Here is a 7646-nt window from a genome sequence, read left to right as displayed (position 1 = left end):
TCATGCACTTAGAGTGTCTACATGTGTCTATATATATATATGCTAGTTTTATATGCTACGTAGTATTTTGAAGTATTGAATTGTTCAGTTGGAGGCTTATTTAGTGAATTTTTAACTCTGACTTGTATGAAATATTGTTAAGCATGCATGCTCTTAACTATCTTGACTTGAACTATTTGTCGGTATGTATGGTATTCATTTGATTGTCTTGAAATGACAAATGAGTTTAGGGTAAGTTAGAATGTGCTTGAGATTAACATCATGTGCCTTGAATTGATGTTCAAGAAGTTTTATGTTGGTATTATTAAGGGTGGTTTGGAGTGTGTTTAAGTTTTTTTATGTGAAATTTTGGCCCCCCAACACCTCGGTTTCAAAATTTAGGGTGTGGGTATTAAAACTTTGCAAGTCAGAGATCAAAATTTTGGTCACAGCCTCATAGGGGTCCAGGTTTCGAGACACATATTAAGGTATTGAACCCCATGAAAACAGTAGCTAAAAAGCTACAATAATTAGGTCTAGCTATCGATACCCTACCCAAGGCATCGAAACATGGGGCCTAAGGACCAATACCTAACCCCTGGACAATATCCCTTGCACTATTTTTTGAGTTTTTAGTCTATCAAATCTTGTTTTTGCTCCCAAACACCCACGAATTATTAAATGTTTTCAAGTTGATTTCTAAATTTATTGAATCTCAATGATAGGATTTTATTAATTTATTTAAAGTTTTAAATTTCAAGTAATTTCAAAATTTTCTTTTGGATTGTGCTCCGGTGACATCTCCCATCCATACCTGATGTCAGGACAAGTGTGGGGTGTTACATTAGTAATAATAACAATGATTTGCTTTCAGTCAATATAACTTGTGCAGGGAGCAAGGCTACTAGAATGGTACATAATTGATAGAACGTTTTCAAAATATATATAGTGTTCCAATAGGTGCAAATGAAAAATTATAAATAACCAAAAGTTATGTCACTTGATTATTAACAAATAGTCATAATCATTCAAGTAGATATCTATTGAATAACTTGAATGATTATGTTTATTGCTAAAGATATAACTATCCATTTGGGTATTTTTGTCTCTATAAAGAGACATGAGATCTCTTATAAATATGATTGGAATTTCATTTGTATGACACACCTCAAAAAATAGAAACAAAATTTGTTTCTATTCTCCCACCATCTTTTATATTCCTAGATTGTTCTATGAAGAATTTCTGTAGTATTTCTTTATAAAAATTGATATCCTTGCTATATTTTGCTCAGTGCTCAATGGACTGTTTTCTCAGTGCAAAATGTAGATAGTTATTGGGCTTCCATTGTATCATCGAGGTTCATTTGTCAGTAATTCTTTTGCACACCAAAATGTTGGAAAAAATGTATTTTATAGGAACTTTGAGGCATATTCTCAGTAGGTGGGGAGTTGAATCATAAAATTATGGTTTCATATTCTACTCCATGAGACATTTACAACGATATATCATATGCTCAAAATAGTTGAATGATGAATGAGAAATTGATACTCAAAGTAAGTTACTTGGAAATATTTGTTGAGAAAAAGTAAAAGCTTAGATCCCACATTGGTTAAATACCAAGTGTGAGATGTATTTATATATGGGAACCCTCTTAAAAGGTGATTGAATGACTAAACTTATAACCCTGCCTTGCGAGCAGGGAGTGCAAGTCCAAACTCGTTAAGGTTGGGGGCGCACTTGCACGATGTGAGCGATGCGAAATGTCTAGACCAATCAGACCCAAAATGGGATTGTTTTTCCTCAGCAGACATACACATTTATATTATTTTATTTGATTCCAATCAATTTGATTTTGTTAGCTCCTTTAATGACAGATTTTGTGAAAATTTCCAAAATTTCACCACATTAAATGCTTATAAAAGGCTATGAATTCTGAAGAAGTTTTCTACACTCATACTCTCTCACGTCAAATTTATTTTGCTCTCAAAATTCTTTTTTTCCTCTCCATATTTTCCAACATTCCAGTGATAGAAAAAGGCAACGTTCGTTTGTTGATCGCTACAGAGGTGCTACTGCTTTGATCATAGTGCTGTTATATCCTAGGAGACATTCGACCAACATTTCTCTAAATACTGTAGGAGCGGCCAAACCTGTCTTAAGAAAACTGTGTTAAACAGGCCTCAACGTTTAGTAAATCTCTATTCTTCCTTTCGATTTTATGTAACAGCCTGATTTTAGCTAAATCAGAACAGTGATTTCAGAACCACAAATCTGATGTTGTAAAACTATTTTAATATTATTTTTAATATTTACAGCATGATATTAGTGTTGTGTGAAATTTTCGTAAAGAAATTTTATCGTTTAAGTGTTTAATTCGGTAAAAATGACTAAATCGCATAAAGCATAAAAGTTGTGTTCTATAAGATAAAAGTATTTAATAGCTATAGAACATTACAGTATGGGTCCTTAAGTTGTAAATAGACCATTAATTAAAGTAGTGGACAAGTTTGGACATCATTAATGGGACTAAGTAAGGTTATATAAGTAATTTAATAATTAAATAATTAAAATAGGTAAAACAAAACAAAATTCATTTGTTCATCTTCTTTTAGCCGAAAGTCTAAGGAAGAAACTTCACCATTTTTAAGCTTCAACATTCGTCCAACTCTTGGTATTGCATGTAAGTGCATTTTTGTTTAGTTTTTAATAATTTCCATGTTTTTGAGATCGTTGCTTCGTAATTTAGCTAGCCCATGCCTTAATTTTTGGATTGGTTAATAAATTTTTGAGTTGTCATTGATGATAGCTTGATGTTTTTGTTGTTTGATGATGAAAAATAAATATTTGATGTTAGATTATCATGTTTTACTAAGTGATTTTTGATAAAAATGCTTATTAAGGGTTAAATTGTAAAATTTGTAAATTTAGTGGTTGTAATGTGAAATAAATGCAAGAATTGGGCTGCTACGGACCCCTAATGAATTCGGCTAAGCATGGGTGTGTTGAAATTTTGTATGATTTGTGATTTTGTGAAATAAAGACTAAATTGAATAAATGTGAAACTTAAGGGGCTAAAGTGCAAAATGCCCATTTATGTTTTTTTTTGGATGAAATTGAATGAATATGTTTTTAAATAATTTAAATTTGAATTGATTTGGATCAAGAAAGAAAGAAACCAAAGTTAGATCAGGGAAAGTTAAAAGTTTTAGAGTAATCGATCTGATTTGCCAATTCCGAATACGAGGTAAGTTCGTAAATAAATGTTTTTGAAATTAAATATAATGTTTTTACCTTGCTGAAATTTAATTGTTCATGGTTATAAATTATCGATATTGAATTGTTTATGAATATAGGATGCCGAATTGGATTTGTATATGAGTATACAAGATCGAACTTGATTTGTGTATGGTTATATATTGTCGAATTGTTTGGTATATGGATATAAGTTGACGCATTGATTCGTATATAGTTTTACCTTGCTGAAATTTAATTGTACATGGTTATAAATTGTCGATATTGAATTGTTTATGAATATAGAATGCCGAATTGGATTTGTATATGAGTATACAATATTGAACTTGATTCGTGTATGGTTATATATTGCCGAACTGTTTGGTATATGGATTTAAGTTGATGCATTGATTCGTATATAGTTTTACCTTGCTGAAATTTAATTGTACATGGTTATATATATTGTCGATATTGCATTGTTTATGTATATAGGATGCCGAATTTGATTTGTGTATAATTATACATTGCTGAACTTGATTCGTGAGTGGTTATACATTGCCGAATTGTTGGGTATATCAATATTCATTGCTGAAATTAATTTGTTTATAGTTATTCATTATTGAAATTGATTTGTAAATGAATATAAGTTGTCAAATTGATTCGTATATGATTATTCATTGCTGAAATTAATTTGTATATGATTACACATTATTGAAATTGATTTGTATAAGGATATAAGCTGTCGAATTGGTTCTTATATGATTATTCATTGCTGAAATTAATTTGTATATGATTATACATTATTAAAATTGATTCGTATATGATTATTCATTGTTGAAATTAATTTGTATATGATTATACATTATTGAAATTGATTTGTATATGAATATATATATTATTGAATTGATTTGAGCATTGGATGACTAGTTTCTTGCATGAAGTGATTTAATTACGAAGTCGACAACTCTGAATGAACTTTAGAAAATGTATTTGATATTGATGACATGATATTAGGACTTTAAAGGTGTGATTTCGTGTAAGACCATGTCTGGGACATTGGCATCGAAGTAAGAAAACATGCAAGACCATGTCTGGGACATTGACATCGTATATGATTCATATAAGACCCTGTCTGGGACAATGGCATCGATACGCGTTAACATGCAAGACCATATCCGGGATATGGCATTGTACGAGTTTTATAAGATTTATGTGTGTTCTTAACAAATCTAAATGTGATTTTAAACTGAATGGTTCAGGTAGGTGTGAATTTATATGTTTATAAAAATATAAAGGTAAGTTAGCACTTAATGTAATAATATAAGTTCATATGAGATAGTTAATTGTATATGTGTTTGTGATATGTTTGAGTTCAGCTTAGTCAAATTGTGTAAATAATAGAGTGAAAAGATTGATTTCTCATTGATTATTAGACGTGAATATATACATACAAGTATAGATAATTAAGCCTATGATCAAGCTATATTACAAGGAAACTACTATCTATATACAAGTCAAAATTCTAAACATGGAACTTAACATATCAACCCAACACCTAAGCATGGTAATTGCATATTTTCGTAATACTCCACCTCAGGTTGGTAAGTGAATATTTTGAACTCCCAACTTGCTTTCCAGATTTTCAAACTGGTCTCGACCTAAAGCCTTTGTAAAAATGTCTGCCAACTGCATTTTAGTCGAGATATAACATGGTCTAATAAGTCCGGACTATAGCTTTTCACGTACAATATGACAATCGATCTTTATATGTTTTGTATGTTCGTGAAAGACCGGATTCGCTGCTATGTGTAATTCTAACTGATTATCATAAAATAATTTTTCCGGTCTTGTTCTTGTCACTCCCAAATCCTGTAGGATATAATGGAGCCATGCAATCTCTAAACAAGCATTTGCCATTGCTCTATACTCTGCTTCAGCAGATGATTGCGAAACGCTCACCTGCTTCTTTGATTTCCATGAGATTAAAGAAGATCCAAGAAATATACAATATCCTGAAATAGATCGTCGGGTCATACTACAACCTGCCCAATCTGAATCGAAATAAGCCTTCAATTCGAAAGAATTCATCGATGGCAACAGAAGACCTTGTCCCAGCAAGCCTTTTATATATCTCAGTAATCGAAGTGCTGTGTTCCAGTGTGTTGTTCGTGGTTCTCCCATAAACTGACTGAGCATATGTACGGCATACACTATATCTGGTCGTGTTACTATCAAGTAAATGAGACGACCAACAAGTCTCCTATATTTAGTTGGTTCGTGAAGTAATTCCCCGTCGGTTGCATTGAGCTTCATTTGTTGTTCCATAGGAAAACTTTCTGGTTTGGCCCCAATTAAACCTGCATCCTGTAGTATATCTAGTGTATACTTTCGTTGGGACATAAAAATACCTTGCTTTGATCGTGAGAATTCAATGCCCAAAAAATATTTTAATGAGCCTAAGTCTTTGATGAGAAATTGCCTAAGTAAAATCTGCTTGAGTTGGCTGATTTCTTGTAAATTGTTGCCCGTTAATAAAATATCATCAATATAGATGAGTAATGCAGTAAAATATGTACCTTGTATCTTTGTGAATAAACTGTAATCAGCCTTGGATTGCTTATAACCAGCTTACTTTACAGCGATGGAAAAGGTGGAGAACAAATTACGTGAAGCCTGTTTAAGTCCATAGAGGGATTTATTCAGCCGACATACCAAATTCTCCCCCTGATGGCGAAGTCCCTGTGGAAGAGTCATGTAAACAACTTCTTGTAATGCACCATGTAAAAAGGTGTTTTACACATTTAACTGATGAGTATACCAGCCTCGGGCAGAAGCAACAGACAAAAGACGTCGAAGAATAGTTAACTTTGCCGTTGGTGAGAATGTTTCATGGTAATCGATTTCTTCAACTTGCGTGTAACCTTTGGCAACAAGACATGCTTTATAACGTTTGACCGATCCATCAGAATTGTACTTTATTTTATAAACCCACCGGCAACCGATAGACTTTTGTCCTGTAGGAAGAGAAATAATGCTCCAAGTATGGTTACGTTCTAAAGCTTGTAATTCTATATCCATAGCTTTTTGCCAATGAGGGTGAAGTGCAGCTTCTTTATAAGATTTAGGTTCAATATGTGTTGTAAGGTTAGCTAAAAAAGCTCGATGTTTAGGTGAGAAATGAGACAGAGTCAAGTAATTTGTAATGGGATACCTGGTATTGTGAATCAGACTTACTTCCGGGGCAGCGTGATTGGCTTCAGATGACATGAGATACTCTTGATGCCAACATGGTGCTTGTTTAGTTCGAGTTGATCTACGGAGAGTTTGGTCATCAGGTAAAGCTATGGAAGGTGGTTGCATTTCTTCGGTAGTAATAAGAGGAATGGATGATGATGATAAAGTGATATTAGGTGGCTGAGTAAAGGATGGTGGACTGGTCAAGGATGATAAATTGTCCGGTGGTAAAGGGTCACTTGGTGATGGCTGATTTTCAGTAGATGGGGCATGACTTGTTGGGAAAGAAACCTGATCAACATCCAAAATTAATTGTGGTTGCAAGTTTGGTGAATGTTATGAAGCTTTTTGAGAAAAAGGAAAAATATTTTTGCAAAAATGTACATCACGGATGAAAAAAATTTCTGAGTAGTAGAATCATAGAGTTTGTATCCCTTTTATCCATTGGGATATCTGACGAAAACACAAGAGATAGCTCGAGGATCAAATTTGAGTTTGCGGTGAACATTTGTGGCATAACATTGACAGCCAAAAACTTTGAGATGGTCAAGTTTTGGACGTTTGTTGTATAAACGCTCATATGGTGTTTGATTTGATAAAACTGGTGTAGGATGTTGATTTATTAGGTAAACAGCAGTCAAGACACAATTGCCTCAAAAGGTTAAGGGAACATTAGATTGGAACTTAAGGGAACGAGCCATGTTAAGGATGTGACGATGTTTTCGTTCAACAACACCATTTTGTTGTGGTGTGTTGACACAAGAAGTTTGAAGCTCAATACCATGGTCATAAAGAAAGGTTTTAAGAGGCTCAATACCATGGTCCTTAGGATTTTAATGGAAGTATCAAACTGTGTATATACAAAATGGATGAATTTTGATAAAAGATATTGAGTTTCAGATTTGTGTCTCGTTAAAAAAATCCAGGTACAACATGTGTAATCATCTACGATGGTGAGAAAGAAACGGGCTCCTGTATATGTGTCAATTTTATGAGGCTCCCACACGTCGCAGTGTATTAAGACCAAAGGAACTTTAGTTGTGATTGAACTGATAGGAAAAGGTCGTCTTGTTTGTTTTGCTAAAGGACAAACACTGCAATTATGAAAATCAACAGACTTCTTATTCAAGGATAACAAAGGAGAAATTAATTTGAAACGGGAATGTGATAGATGTCCGAGGCGCATATGCCACAGATCTGG

The sequence above is a fragment of the Gossypium hirsutum genome, chromosome D10, assembly GCF_007990345.1.
Source record: "Gossypium hirsutum isolate 1008001.06 chromosome D10, Gossypium_hirsutum_v2.1, whole genome shotgun sequence".
Taxonomy (NCBI): Eukaryota; Viridiplantae; Streptophyta; class Magnoliopsida; order Malvales; family Malvaceae; genus Gossypium; species Gossypium hirsutum.
The sequence above is the reverse complement of the archived record's forward strand: the minus strand, read 5'-3'. Positions refer to the sequence as shown.